Here is a 15,130-nt window from a genome sequence, read left to right on the forward strand (position 1 = left end):
ACTTCCAAAACTTCCAAGCCGATCCCCTCTGGCGTGAGCACGAGCAGCTCCTTCAGCCGAGGAATTTCTTCCAGTCCAGTCGCTGCTGCCTGAGTGTTTTCATCCAGAAGCCTTGCCCCGATTTTAGGAACCGCGAGGGATCCGTAATGCTGGAATCGTCAACAGCAGCGCATCCGCCATGAAGCTGTTCGTCTTGTACGCCGGGATTCGATTGCGTGACAGCTGCTGCTGCAGAAGCTTGTGATAATCGGCATCACAAAACAAACACCAACCAATATGGTCAGCAGCTTTGTGACAGTGCGAAATCCTTTCTCGTGGTGACACCGCACGAAAAAGAAACAAAGCGAGAGTGATCGGTGGAAAGATGATCCAGCTCATCCATTCTCGAGCTAAGAGCAGGGGTGAAGACGATCACCTAGCGCGCAATGCACATGCCAAATGTAGAGGAATGGCGGAAGAAGTGAATGGATTCATAATCACGCACGTCAGAAACCAGGAAACTAAAGGTCACGAACCTTGGACGTGTGACGTTAGCCACAGCATCAGCACTTCACAAACAAATATTCAGCACTCGTCTCGCTTGGCAATTGAAGAGGTGTCGATACTCCTCTTCGCTGGAAATCTATTGTTAGAAAGAAAACAAAAGAGAAAATGGCCCGATCTCCAAGGGCTGAGAAGAAGGACAAGTGAAAGAATGTTGTGAATTGATAAGAAAATGATGGAATGGAGATAGGGATCCATAATTCGGATTCCCCCCTTTGAAAGGCTAGTGGTTCTAACTGCTAGCATATACTATATGTTGTGCATGATTTAATTTATGGCTCCGATGTAGCCCTGGGTTTAAGGTCGGAGTCCCCTGAGCCTGGGTTTTTGGTTGATACACTCTGCTCTCTGACAGAACTAAATACCATCCTCGGTGCAAACATAGTCAGTTTCCATCGCTTGTTATTGCTGCTACTCAAGTCGATAGAGGCGACGTTTTTGCTACGGGAGTGTAAGCTCGTGGTTAGGGACACTGTCTGGTGGATCTGTCCCATCTTCCTGGAGGTCAGCTACCTCAGCCAGCAGGGTGGTATGATCATCCTCGAGCTTCTGGTAGTGGGTGTTGAGTTCTTCATATTTGAATTTGTAGGTGAATTCATGAGCTACTGATGGGGTTGATGGCTGCTTGGAGACGATCTTCCTGATGTCCCAGAGGTCAGTGCGGATCTGCTTCATCTCTTCGAGCTGAGTATCCAGCCGGTGGTTTAAAGGCTCATAGAATTCCTTCTTGATCGCTCCCCGGGTGTATATGAAGGAGCCTTGCTTGAGAAGATGTTGTGCAATGTCGGCTGGTGTTGGGAAGTAGTTTGCTTGCTCGTGGTGCATGCGTTGATTGAGGGCTTCAAACAACTTGCGGGTGCAGTAGCTTGGGTCCCAAAGTTTATCTTCGTACTCCTTCCTGATCTCGTCATAATCACGGCGTACCTGACTCTATGGCTGAGGCATGGCTGCTGCTCCTGCTCCTGCTCCGTGATCCTGGTGTTTCTCGCTAGGGTTCGCTGTGTTCTTGGTCCCGGGAGTTGAAATTGCTGGAGGCTGAATCTGCTTCGTTGGATGTGGGTGATGTGGTCGGGCCAGATTCTTTGAGGTGATTGGAGATGAGCTTTTCAGTTTGATGGTGGATGAACGGCCCAGATGTGGCACTGAAATTAATTTATCCGTTGGGAAATTTTTCGCTTGGAATTTTGTTGAAGGGGTGGAATTTTTGTGAATGCTGGTCATGGTATTTGCTGGAGGAGGCATGGTTGTGTGTTCTTCAAGTGATTGGTGAAGGTAGTCAATGTTTTCTTTTGTGGAACGTGTCGAGGAGGTCGGGGCGTTGAGAATGTTGTTCTCAGCTGGTGGAGAAATTGAGTTCTGGGCGATCAGCTGACATTTTCCTTTGGCGATGTTGATGTGTTTGTGAGAAGTTGTTGGTTTTGGGGCTGATTCGAGTGGATGCGGGCTCTGGGGTGAGTGTGGATGGTGATGTGAGTTGTCTTCATTGTCGCTGATGATGAGGTGTTCTCGGATCAGCGGTTTGGGAGCTGGATTCACTGGTGTTTTGTGTGTGAGGCGGCGGCGAAGTGGAGTTGAATTCTTGGAGTGTTTGTTGCTGGAGCTGGTGTTGTTGGAGTGAGTTGAGCCTGATTGTTGAGATGCTGGCTTCGGTTTCTTGCTGGGAGTTGCTCCTTCTGATTCTGACTGTTCTTCAGAGCTGTCACTTTGTTCTGTGGAGTTTGTTTGGGTTGTCCACGGTTGTTTGTTGGGAAGAGCTTGGTGTAGAGCGATCAGCAGTGGGAATATTACTGTCCGCATGGTCTTCTTGTTGAGTGTGGCAAGGATGGCATGGTCGAGAAGCTTGAGAAGGAGCTCGTGGAGATGATGAGCCACGTTCACACATTTGCCGTCGAGTAGAGCTCCGTAGACTGCTGCTGTGCGCTTGCTGATGGTGTGATCTGTTGGGCGAAGCTCGGGCTTTGAGGCGATCCATATGTTGCTCCTCGATGTCCTCCCATGTGAGTTCATCGGTAATTTTTCGATTGGCCTTGATGATTTGCTGTGGAACTTCTCTTGAAAATTTGAGCAGTCCCTTGTTGGAGATTTTGAAAATGGAGGCGATTCTTGCTGGGCTGAGGGTGATCTCGTTGGTGCCATCGGTTATGGTGCTGTTCTTGGGGTTGAAGGAGGCAGCCAGCTTCCTCGCTAGTTTTTGATCAAGGTGTGTTGAAAAGGCCTTGTGGAGGAGCTCAAATCCATGGTCCTTGAGCCAGGTGGCTATGTCGTTGTTGGGAAGCCTAGGAATATGGTGTATGACGTATTTGAGGCCCTGGGGTGGATGAGCTGGCATCTTTCTCTTCATTTTCTGTGGTTGAAGCGCTCACCCTATTAGGGTTCTTGAAACCTGTAACTGTTGGTTGGCTGATCGTGTGGCACTCGATTGCTGGTGATGAATGGTAGAGATTTGTTGACGGAATTGATGTGGTTTGATTTGGCTTGATTGCAGATCAATGGTGGATATTGCTGATGAAGTTAACTCAAGTTCAAGTGTTGATATTTGCTCAGGTGGCATTGATCCAACGGTAGCTTGGGACTTAGAGATTTTTGCTGCTGTTTGTTGCTGAAGTTGGTGGATGAGTTCGTGTTGAGTTGAGTTGAGTTGTGTCGAATTGATTTGAGTTAAAGTTTGTCTGCTGGGGTGAGTGTCGATTGTTGGTTTTGGGGTGTTTGTCGGTTTGGGTCGGAAATTTGCTGAGGTGCTGATGCTGAATCTGTCGATGTGATATGGTTGAAGCTTGTTAAGGTTGACGATCTCAGTAAAGTCTTCAGCGAGTGTGCTGACTTTGGCAGTGCTGTTGGGGTATAGTTCAATGATTTTGAAAGGTCCTTGCCAGTTGGTGTGGAGTTTTCGTCCAAGTTTGCCGATGGGTCCTCGGTACCAGAGAACATGATCGTCGACGCTGTATTTGGGTGTTATGCTGGGATGCTTTTCGGTCGTGCCGAGCTTTTCTCTGTTTTTGGATCGCATGAAGTGTCCAGAGGGTGTTGAGTCAGAGTTCATCGAGATGTTCAAGTTGCTGAAGCCTTTCTTGAACTGCATGTCGGGTGTAGAGATTATACTTGACAGTGACTTGCATGCTTGGGATGATGAATTTGATTGGCGTGATGGCTTCTGTTCCGAAGGTGAGTTTGAATGGCATCATGTCGGTGGTGACTTTATACGTAGTTTGATAGGCCCAAAGTACATCGAGAAGTTTGTCGTCCCAATCTTTGCCTAAATCGTTGATGACTTTTTTGAGGATGGTCTTCAGTGTTTTGTTCATTGCTTCTTCTTGACTGTTGCCTTGAGGATAGTATGGTGTCGACATTTTGTGTCAGATTTTGAACTCGGTGGCGAGATGTTCGATTGTTTGGTTGATGAAGTGGGTGCCTCTGTCGGTGACGAGTTTGAGTGGTGTGCCGAAACAAGTGATGATATTTTCGTAGATGAAGGTTGCTGTTGCTTTCGCTGTGGCATGTCGGAGAGGTATTGCTTCGGCCCACTTGGTAGTGTAATTGGTGGTGACGATGATGTACTGATTTTGTCGACGGGTGCTGACTTGGGGTCCGACGAAGTCGAGTCCCCATTTCTGAAATGGTGCCATTGGGAATGTTGGGTTGAGTTGTTGAGTCTGAGTTTTCGGCGGTAATCGGTGTCTTTGACATGTGTCGCAGCGTTTGCAGAATTCTTCAGTGTCATGCCAGAGTGTCAGCCACTAGAGGCCGGCTTGAAGAATCTTCCGAGTTGTGGTGTCAGCGGCAAAGTGTCCGCTGGAAGGTCCATCGTGAGCTTCCTTGATGATTTGAGTTGTGCTTGGTGGCTTGATGCATCGGCAAAGAATGTTTTCAATTCCTAGTTTGTAGAGAGTGCCTCCGATGACTGAGTATCGTCGGGTTTTAGCAACAAAAGTCTTCTTTTGGTTAGATGTAGTGTACTGATCTGGAACTTTTGCTGAGTTCAGGTAACTGAAGACATTGTCGAGCCAGGTTGCTGGTATTGAAACTCGGAATAGGTTTGAGTCGGGTAAGTCGTCGGTAAGTCTTTCGGGTTTGTCGCCGGTGGTGATCCGGCTGAGATAATCTGCTTGCTCGTGATTTTTGCCGGGTTTGTGGACGATCTCGAAGTTGTATTCTTGTAGTAAAAGGAACCATCTTGATATTCAACCAGATAGTATCGGCTTGTTGATGAGGTTAAGGAGTGCCTTGTGGTCGACGAAAATTATGACTTTGGTTGACAGTATGTAGTGTCGGAACTTCTGAAGTGAGTAGATCATGCCGAGAGCTTCTTTCTCGGTGGTGGTGTAATTTCGTTCAGCTGGGTTGAGTAGTCGGGCTGGCGTAGTAGATCGGTTGATCTCGGTTGTCGTGTTGAGTTTGGCTGAGAATTGCACCAGTGGCGACGTTGGAAGTGTCGACATGAATGTGGAACTCTTGTGTCCAGTCGGGCTTGGCAAGGATCGGTGCTGTTGTTATTTTGAGTCGGAGATTGTCGAATGCTTGTTGCTGTTCGGACGTCCATGTCCATTGGGCATCTTGTTTCAGTCCATCGGTGAGTGGTTTGGTGATGTGAGCATACTTGTGGATGAATCGTCGGTGATATCCAACTTTGCCGAGGAAGCACCGAAGTTCTTTCTGATTCTTCGGCGGTTCAAGTTTGGAGATGATGTCAACTTTGTCCTTGTCGATGAGAATGCCGTCTTTGCAGACAACATGGCCGAGAAGTACTCCAGATTTGACAAAGAAAGCACATTTGTCGGGGTTGAGTGCTATGTTGTTCTCCTTTCACTTGTTGAGGCATTTCTCCAGGCATTCAAGATGTAGATCTTCCGAGCTGAAAACGCTGAATTTGTCCATGAAGTCTCTCATGAAGTCGGTGAGGTAGTCTCAGAAAGTGTTGGTGACGAGCCTTTGGAAGGTGAATGGGGCATTGCAGAGTCCAAAAGGCATTCGTCGATAAGCATAGGCTCCCCATGGACTGATGAATGCTGTCTTGTGCTGATCTTCTTCAGCAATGTGAATTTGGTTGTAGCTAGAGAAACCATCGAGGAAGGAGTACATCTTGTGTCTGGCAACTGCATCAAGAACTTCGTCGGTAAATGGTATTGGGAAGACATCTTTTTTGGTGGCATCATTGAGCTGTTTATAGTTGATGCAGATTCGAAGTTTGCCGTTTTTGTTCGGCACAACCACCAGTGGTGAAAGCCATATCGGATTCTGAATTGGGTAGATGTACTTGACTTAGAGAAGCTTGTCGAGTTTTTCTTTACTTGTTCCATCAAATTTGGATTCATCCGGTAGGCTGCTTGTCTTCTTGGTTTTGAGTCTGGAAGAAGGGTGATGGTGTGAGGGCTGAGTTTTGGCGAAATTCCCTTAAGGTCTCAATAACTCCAAGTGAACAAGTGTTTCTTCTTTCGGAGAAGATTGATGCCTTTGTCTCAAAAACTTGCCGAGATGTTAGTGGCAAGTACAATGTAGTGTTCATTGCCGTCGTCGGCGAGGCTGACTTTTTTGAGTTTTTGGTCAGCTGGAATTGACGGAATGTAGGCGACTTTATTGTGGTTGTTGACTGTGAATGCCGGTGGTGCTTCAAGTTTTGTATCTTGAGTGATTGGATTTTTCAGTGCTGATGTAATTAGGGGTCGTTCTCGTTGGAAGTCAACGACGATTCGAAATAGGCCGATCTCGGCCAAAGGTTTGAGATCGGGGTAGGCTTTGAGAATTTGTTGTTCTTCATAGTCGTCAAGGCCATCTTCGAGATTATATTCTTCCAAGTCAATAGGTCGGTTGTGGCTGGACAACGATTTGGTCACTTTTGTTGACATGGTTGTCGGTCCGTCTGGTCCTCGAAGGATAAGATTGTCATTGGGCCAATCTTGATAAACTTGGGCAGTTCGGAGCCAAGGTCAACCGAGGAGAATTGAGTATCCATCAGTCTGCTCCGGTAGTTTGAGGACGACATAGTTGACTGGTATTTCGACGCCTTGAATGGTGGTGTTGACTTTTCGGATGATGCCTTTGGGTTGAACAGATCGGTGGTTGGCCATTCGGACATTGAAAGGTGCTGGGTGGACTGGGCCGATGTTGAGTTGTTGTACAAGACTTTCTTCAATAATATTAACACTGGAGCCGCTGTCAATTATGGCTCCTCGAACAAGGTGTTTGTCGAGTCGTAGGTCAATTGTTAGAACATCATTGTCACAATCCCCTGGTTGAATCTTAGTTTGAAATATGTCAACAGTTGTCTGTGTCGAGTTGAGTGTGGACAAGTCTGTCAAAGTGTTGGTCGGTGCAAATGTCAGATCGGTGAGCTGTTTGGTGAGGTAGGGTGCAATCTTCAGCAGTTGGCCAATGGTGATCTGAATATTTTGGTTGAGGATAGTCTCTGCTACTTCTTAGATTTTGTTGAAGTTTGCCAAATTGTGTTCTGGTGTCAGTGTCGATGTTGGACGATTTGTCTGTCAGTTTTCTCGTATTGAGTCTTGGCATTGTTGTCGAGCTGGTGATGGTTGAGCTTCATTGTCGGAGTCTAAAATCACTAATTCGGGTGGTTGTAGAGCGAGTTGCCATTGTATCTTGGCGGCTAACTTCTGCTTCTTTTTCCATTCCCGGAGTTTTGTTAGGCTCTCAGGGCCTTTCTCTTCACTATCTCCGGAATCTCTGTCCGGTTGTTGTTGTTTTTCTGCTTGAATTTGTGCTCGAGTTTGTACTGCCATGACTTGAGGATCTGAGTCGTCATTGTTGGCATAAGGTAGTTCGTCGGTCTCGACCATCCTTGTTATTGGTGGTTGCTGCTGGTTCTAATCTTGTTGTCGAGGAGGCGGCGGACCAAGTCTTGGCGGACCGCCTTGGTTTTGAAGTTGAGGTTGCCATGGTCGATTGTTGTAGTTGCCTTGGTAGCCCTGGTCTTGATAACCTTGGCCTTGGTATCTTCGGTTCTGGTATCTTGGGTATTGTTGGTATCCTTGGTTGTAGTTGTCGCGGTTTGCTAGGTAGTTCTAGTTCAGCGGGTATTGTCGATCGTTGTAGTTGTTTAGCGAGGTTGATCATTCCATTGTCGACTCTGGTGTTGGAAGTTGTTTCTCGGTGGTCTCCAATTTGTCGGAGGTGGTGGCTGGTAATTGTCGAAGTATTGATTGGATATGGTTGTCAAAACTGTTGTCGGGGATAGTTCGAGACTTGTCGAACTTCTGGAGAATTTCGAAATCTGCAAGTCTTGGCGTCATGACCTTCTTTGGTACAGATCTGGCATTTGGAGATTTGGAGCTTGCAGTCACTTGCCGGATGTCCTTCGTTCTTGCACTTAGTACACCAAATTCCAGATTGAAATTCTTTGATGTCGGCCTTGGCTTTTCCATTGAGCTTGTTGATTGTTTTCCTGAGTTTCTGAAGTTTTGACTTGGTGCTCTCTCCGAGTTCATCGTCGGAGTCGTCATTGGAACTACTATCAGAATCTGAGTTATTTGTGTCATCTACTTGTGCTGTCATTTGTCGAGCTTGAACATCTTGAAGGGCTCTTGTGAGTTCGAGGTAAGTGGCAATGTTGATGTGTGTTGCCACTTCTCAGAGGGATCGTCGGAGGCCTTGCATGTACCATTGGTAAAGTAATGTTTCGGTGGCACTGTTGCCGCATTTGCTGGCATGTCGAGTGAAGGTTTGAGTGTAGTCATTGATGGATTGACCAGACTTCTGCTTGAGTTTTTGGATCTTGTGAAGTCGTTGGCTTTGAGTGAGGGAAGACTTGAATCGGTCTACGAGCTTGAGTGCGAGGTCGTCGAAACTTGTATTTTGAGGAAGCATTTGAGCCCATTCGTTGGCTCTCTTTCGAAGGGTACATCGGAAGTAGTATGGAAGTTTGGTTGTCTGGCCATTGATTCGAATTGCTTCTCGGAACTGTTCAACATGTTTCTCGGCATCTTCTGACTTCAGACCATGAAATAGTGGATAGGAGACGTATCTTCCGACAGGTATGTTGGCAACAGCAGTAGTGACTGCCATTTGCTGTTGGTAGTAATGTCGGTATTGTCAAGGTTGTTTTGTCAGGTTGTCACTGTGGAGTCCTAAGGTGATTTGTAGCGTTGGGGTCGACGGCAAAGTTGGTGTAAGAGGAAGGTGGTGAATTGTTGTTGTTTTTTAGTGGACTCTTCTCTGTTTGTTCTTCTGTGTTGGGACTGTTTTCGGGTGTGTCGTTGACATCATCGTCAGTATCGGGTTGCTTGCTGGTGTTGATTTTTGGAAGATGGTGCTCGAACTTGTTGTCGACATACTTGTCGGAGTTATGTTGTATTGGTTGTGGTTGTTCTTTTAAATTGTTAAAGAGTTCTTCGAACATATAGTTGTGTGGTGACTGTGGTTGCTGTGGAAGATTGTTGTCGTCGATGATTGGTTTGTCGATCTCATTGTTGTTGGATGATTGTAGCTGTTCAGCAGTTCGGTGTGAGTTGTTGACATCAAGTGCTTGACTATTGGACGATTCGGGTTGTTCGTCTTTACTGCTGTTGACTGGGTATATCGGAGTGCAACTGTAATTGGTGAAGTTGAGTTGTTGTCTCGTCGGCATGTTGAAGTTGAAACCATGTTCGAAAGGTCTTGCTGATAGCGGGCTTCAGTAGATGTTGGAAGCAAATGTGGGATATATTGGTGTTGTGAAGATCGGTCGGTATGGCGAAAAGGGTGCTGATCTGGTGAAGTCTGTGAAGCTGGGCGGGAAACTTGGTCGTTCGTTGTCACTGTAGATGGGGTTGGTGAATGTACCTTTGAAGTGGTTGTATGCTGCTTGAAAAATGTTTTGTTGCTCGGGCATAGTCTATGTCAACTGCTCGAATGTTTGGTCGGGCTCAGGCACTTTGGTGGGTGCCATTGAGGGTGTTGATTCAGGCTCGGGCACTTAAGTGGGTGCTGTCAAGGGTATTGATTCAGGCTCGGGCACTTCGGTGGGTGCCGTCGAGGGTGCTGCCGGTGGTGTGTCCGGTGGTGTTGTGTAGTTGTTGTATTCTTCGTGGATGTCCGATACTGGTTCGTCGGAGTTAGCTCGCGGTAATAATTCGTGTCGGATGTAATTCTCTCTCTTGGAGGGTCTAACAACTTGATTCAACTTCTCTTGGTCTTTCTTTCTCTTCGTTTCTAAGTTCTTCAAATCTCTATCTAAACGTCGGATAAGTCGTTGTTGGTCTTCTTCCGACTTGCTGGATGTTCTTCGTGGTTTTGGATACATGCATTCTTCTACTGGTTGTCAGTATCAGATTCGTGTCTGCAGTCAATCATGTAGTTCGGGCTGAACTTCGGGAAGACTGTTGGCGGGCCAATTGTCGATAAAGTTGTTGTGAGCTTGTTCTTTCTTTTCAGTGCAAATATCAATGGTGGTGCGTGTTGGGTTGGGTTGTGTTCAGCCAAGTTGTGTTGGGTCGAGTGTGCTGGTGCAGTATGCAAACTGGTCTTCCACTTGCTGGTGCCGAGATGGAGTTTGATGAAGAGTTTTGGATATTCGGGTTTGTCTGGAATGATTTCTTCGATAATGTCGTCGAGTTGTTTGAGTCCGGATTGGGCAATGGCGTGATTGGCGAGAGTTGTCGCAGTGAACGTGTTGATTTCGAACCGAGTTCGGATTGTCATTTCAATGTTGAGCTGCTGACTTTGTTGGAGGGGTTGTCGAAAAATCGGTGGTGTGTTGTGAAGTTGTCCCTCGACAAGTTGTCTGATACCGGGTAACAAAGTGATGGGTTCGTCGTTGGTGTAGGTTTTGAGGATGTGCTTCAGTATTTAGAGTGGGTGCAGGATTTGGAATTGTGTTGGAACGCTAGGATTGCTGGGTCGACGACAGCACGGAAGATGGGTTCGTTTCGGCAGTGGTGTCAGTTTGTGTCAAGCGCACTGGTTGATGTCTCGAGCTTGGAGTGGGTGGTCTTGTGCTCGGAGATGGAGTTCACCAATAAAGCTATTGAGGGCATTTGCTGATGAAGTTGCTGGTAGATTGGAGTTTCTTGTCAAAGAGGGCTGTTGGTGGTCTTTGTTAGTGATTGGACTCGGAGATCTTGAGAGACAGCTTTCAGATTCTTCAAAGATCTCCTCTGGGAAGCGTCTGCCTCTACTGCGTTGGGCGGCGACCACTTGGACGCCGTTGATCCAGGTTGGTGGTGGCATTTGCTTGTTGAATTTGGGCGAATTGGGTGGCAAATTGGGTAGCGAATTGGGTGGCGAATTGGGTAGCGAATTTTAGCGAGTTGGATAGATTGCTTGATTGTTCTTGCTATCTGCGCACAGAGAATGGAGAAAGAACGGAAGAATTTGTGAACCTGAAGGGGAATTCAAAAGCCGTGGTTGCCAAATGAAGAGGTGTCGATACTCCTCTTCACTGGAAATCTATTGTTAGAAAGAAAACAAAAGAGAAAATGGCCCAATCTCCAAGGGCTGAGAAGAAGGACAAGTGAAAGAATGTTGTGAATTGATAAGAAAATGATGGAATGGAGATAGGGATCCACAATTTGGATTCCCCCCTTTGAAAGGTTAGTGGTTCTAACTGCTAGCATATACTATATGCTATGCATGATTTAATCTATGGCTCCGATGCAGCCCTAGGTTCAAGGTAGAGTCCCCTGAGCTTGGGTTTTTGGTTGATACAACGATGGATTCCTCTCCCTTTTCCCAGAGTGCTAACTTTCACAGCCATTCCATCCAAAGCTTCTCCCACTTTTCTCTCCCAGCCAAATCTGCGAATGCTACCAAAAACCTCGAGTGCTAGCTCACTCTCCACGTTTACAATGTACCCGAGCACTAGAACAGTCCACGAGATGACACTGTGCCGGGAGCTTCTATCGAAAACCATGCGTGCTTCCACCATTCTTCCACAGTATGTGTACATTTCCACCAGCGAGCTCTCTACATGATCATCTTTGCCACTTCTCTTAGCTCAAGGGTGGATTCTCATGCCTTGTTCCAGAGCTTCCAGCTTGATCATCTTCCCACCGATGAGTCTCACTTCTTCTCTGATCGCTAGAGCAGAGCAAGCCTCGATCGCTGCAAAGAATGTCCCGGAATCCGGTCCGCAACCCTGGCTTTCCATCCATGACAAGCCTTCCAGAGCACGAGATTCTTCGCCATTCTCAAGATGAAAGCGTTCCAGGCCACTACATTGTGGCAAGGCATCCTGTCAAACACCTCCTCACCTCAACCAAGCTGCCACACCTCCCATACATGCCAATCAAGCTGCAAGAAACGTAGGATCGTGGAGCACCCTTCCCCTCTCTAAATCCTTGGAGCTCCCGCAGGATTTCAACCCCAAAAGGAGCTCCACTGAGCAACCTGTGCTGTGACCCAGGCATTGTCTCAGTACGGGTCGAAGGGAATGCATCCATCCATCGAGCGCCAAAAGAATCTTTGTCGAAGAACCCTAAAATTCAGAAGAGCCCTAAAAACTGTCAACTGTCTCTAGCGAAGGACTCGCTTGACATAAACGGCTCGCAAAGATACCGCTAGCTCCCACCGATACGATAACACCGTCCGGAGCCTCCACGCTTGCTCGGTACGTGGTAGCGTCGTCGTCTATGTTTGTCACTCGCCAGTGGATGATCCTCTTTCCTTTGAGCGAAGAGATCGCGATGGAGAGATTGCTGGAAGCCATGCGTCGTCGTGTGGAACAGATGGTTTCAAGTTTGCGAAAGTGGAGACGTTTCGTATTTCCTGGCTCAATCCACACAGAAAGTCCGTGAATTCGGGCGCCTTGGCATTGTAGACGAGGCTTGGATTGATGTGGTCTCCACCGAAGGTGCCGGAGAGCAATGCTGCGTCTTTGATTGGCTCCCCAGAGTTATCAGTGACAAAACCTGTTGCAAACCAAGAGAAAAGAATCGATTGTTTTCTTCTGGAAAGAACATTGTGTTACCTGTAGTTACGATTGCCGAATTGATAGCGGCTGGACTCCATTCAGGACGGTATCCCTTGAGGAGTGCAACGATCTCAGAGTCATGGAGACAAGACATGGAAGTTCATAATACCATATCGCTTATTGTTTGCCAAAGCGAGGTGGAGTTGCTGTGGGAGCATTATATGTGCCTGGTGGATCTGCTGGGACGCTGCGGCTGGCTCCAAGCTCGTGGAGAGGATGCCGTTCGAGCCGTGCGTCACGGGCTGGATGACGCGTGCAGGATACATGGCGACGTGGAGCGGGCGGAGCGCGCCGAGTTTGAGAGTTCTCTTCTGTCTTCGAGGAGGATTACTTCCTTTTGTGGCATCGAGAAATTAGCCAAAGGCATGGCTACTATTGCTGCTGCTGCTGCTGCTCTGGTAGGCGAGATCTCGATGACCAACAAGACGAGGAGGAGGACGAATTCGCGGCTTGGCCATCAAATGCATCGCCCAAGTCAGGCAATCAGGCACTGTGCTGTTCGAAGAGCTCTCCAACTTACAGTCAAGAGTTTGAGAGCCGGAGCAGCGCAGACGAGGTAACTCTTCCAGAGCTCGAGCTCGAGCTTGACATTGCTTGTTTGTGCTGTTCTAGGTGAGAAGGGAGATCTTGAGCTCCCATGATCTGGGACTCACTCACAACTCGAGTGCCACAGTCGATCACGTCATCTGAAACGATCCCTCACTCCTCCTCATGGTGGGCGATCTCACATACTCGGATCAATTCATCACCAATGGCACTGGATCGCCCTGCTGTAGCTGTGCATTTCCAGACATGCCAATCTGGGAGACTTATCATCCCCACTGGGATCACTAGGGGAGGCAATGTTAGAGGTAGAGATGATGTAGCATGTAATTATGCCCACGTGGCAGTAAGTTCATGTATATGTACCATCCATATACAGTTCAATAGAGAGTACAGAGAGAAAGTTCTTCCTCCTCGTGCACGTCTCTCCGCTACTAACATGATATTAGAGCAGTTGGCTCCTTGATCCTGGGCATGGCACTTGCTGACCAGGAGGCCAGTGATGAGGAGGAGGATGAGCCTCCTGATTGCAATCTTTTTTGCAATGTTTGAAGCTTTTGTTAGATGCATTAGATGGTTGAGGTGTTGCATCAAGGCACCAGGCCGTGCAGATGTGCTGAGCAGCAAGCTGTAGCAAGCAGAGCATAAAGCCAGTGGGAGATTGAGAAATTTCAGCAACCCACATTAAAAATTGGATCAAACAAGATTCAAGAACATTGCATAACAATTCTTTGCAGGAATTTCTAGCAATTGGGAAAGACGCTTATGGAGATTCAAGTGCCTGGTAGCAGTAGAAGTGGGAGCATGGCAGTTCACAGCCAAGACCACATGCTAGTGGCAAGATTGAAACCATAGCAAAAAGCAAAGAGCGTGCAAGCAAGTTCAAGACTAAGAACCAAGTTTTGGGTTGATTGATGAGTTTTTCTTATGATTTTCTCACCAGCTCTCTATGCTCATCATCTTAGACTAACTAGGCATGATTCAGGCTTAGATTAAGACTTGGATCAACCGCTTGATCGTGAATGAGAATGTTAGAGGTAGAGATGATGTGGCATGTGATTATGCCCACGTGGCAGTAAGTATCATCCATATACAGTTGAATATACAGCGAGTTCTTCCTCCTCGTGTGCGTCTCTCCACTGCTAACAAGCAAGACTATAAATCCGCAATCCAATCCCTGATTTCCTTGCTCCCAGATTCATGGAGGAGGTGCCAACCACGAGATCGAGCCCCAGGCATTGGGCAAAACGTACAAGGCCAGGTTCTCGGTGCCTCCTGGATCGAATTCCAGCCTTTATTACTCGTTCGATGTCGGCGGCATCCACTTCCTGATGCTGGGAGGATCGCGTCAACAGGCTCCTGTGGTACAATAGCTACCGCTCCCACTACCGCGACGTCGAGTGCATGCGTCTCGAAATGGAGGAGCTTCTCTACAATGCCGGCGTCCACATTGTCCTCAATGGCCATGTAAATCCCTCTCTCTTCTCGATCTCGACAGGAATCCTCGATGTTCTTCCAGGTCCATCCCTATGAGAGGAAGAACAGAGTTACACTTACGAGCTGGACCCGCGCTCTACATCGTGGTGGGCGATGGCGGCAATATAAAGAGAGTGGACACGGAGCACGCTGACGATCCGGGGAAATGCCCCAAGCCTGAGGACAACGTCCCCCAAGTCGGTGGAGTTTGTGCTCAAAACTTCGGCTCTGGGCCAGCGGCAAATCAATTCTGCTGGGACAGGCAGCCGGAATGGAGCGCCCTGCGGCCCTGCGAGACGGAAGCTTTGGTCACGGCATATTGGAGGTAACCCCGAGAGTTCAACCTCTTGATCGATCTCAGTTTGCGCTTTTCTCTTTAGGTGAAGAACAATACCCATGCCCTGTGGACGTAGTACCGCAACCAAGATGTGTATGGTGATAGTCACCTTGGAGACATTGTGAAATCACCGCAGTGCCGGAACTATCCTGCTTTCCGAGCTGACGAAAGATCGGGTGGAAACAGTGGAAGTCCCTCCAGGATCTTGGGAGCTCTAGCCATTTTGATGGCAACGCTTCTAGAATTTTGAAAGTGCAGAAGTTAATAAACATTAGCATATGAAAAGAATTATCGCGAGTGAATTCCAGTAAAATTGGAGAGGGAAAAGCTAACTG

The 15,130-nt window shown here is 47.6% G+C and overlaps 1 pseudogene; it reads left to right on the plus strand.

The window, feature by feature from the left end:
* The first annotated feature begins 13,075 nt into the window (after positions 1-13,075).
* On the plus strand, positions 13,076-15,045 carry LOC9635904 (annotated as a pseudogene).
* The last annotated feature ends 85 nt before the right edge of the window (positions 15,046-15,130 follow it).

This window comes from Selaginella moellendorffii, unplaced genomic scaffold, assembly GCF_000143415.4.
Source record: "Selaginella moellendorffii unplaced genomic scaffold, v1.0 SELMOscaffold_52, whole genome shotgun sequence".
Classification (NCBI taxonomy): Eukaryota; Viridiplantae; Streptophyta; class Lycopodiopsida; order Selaginellales; family Selaginellaceae; genus Selaginella; species Selaginella moellendorffii.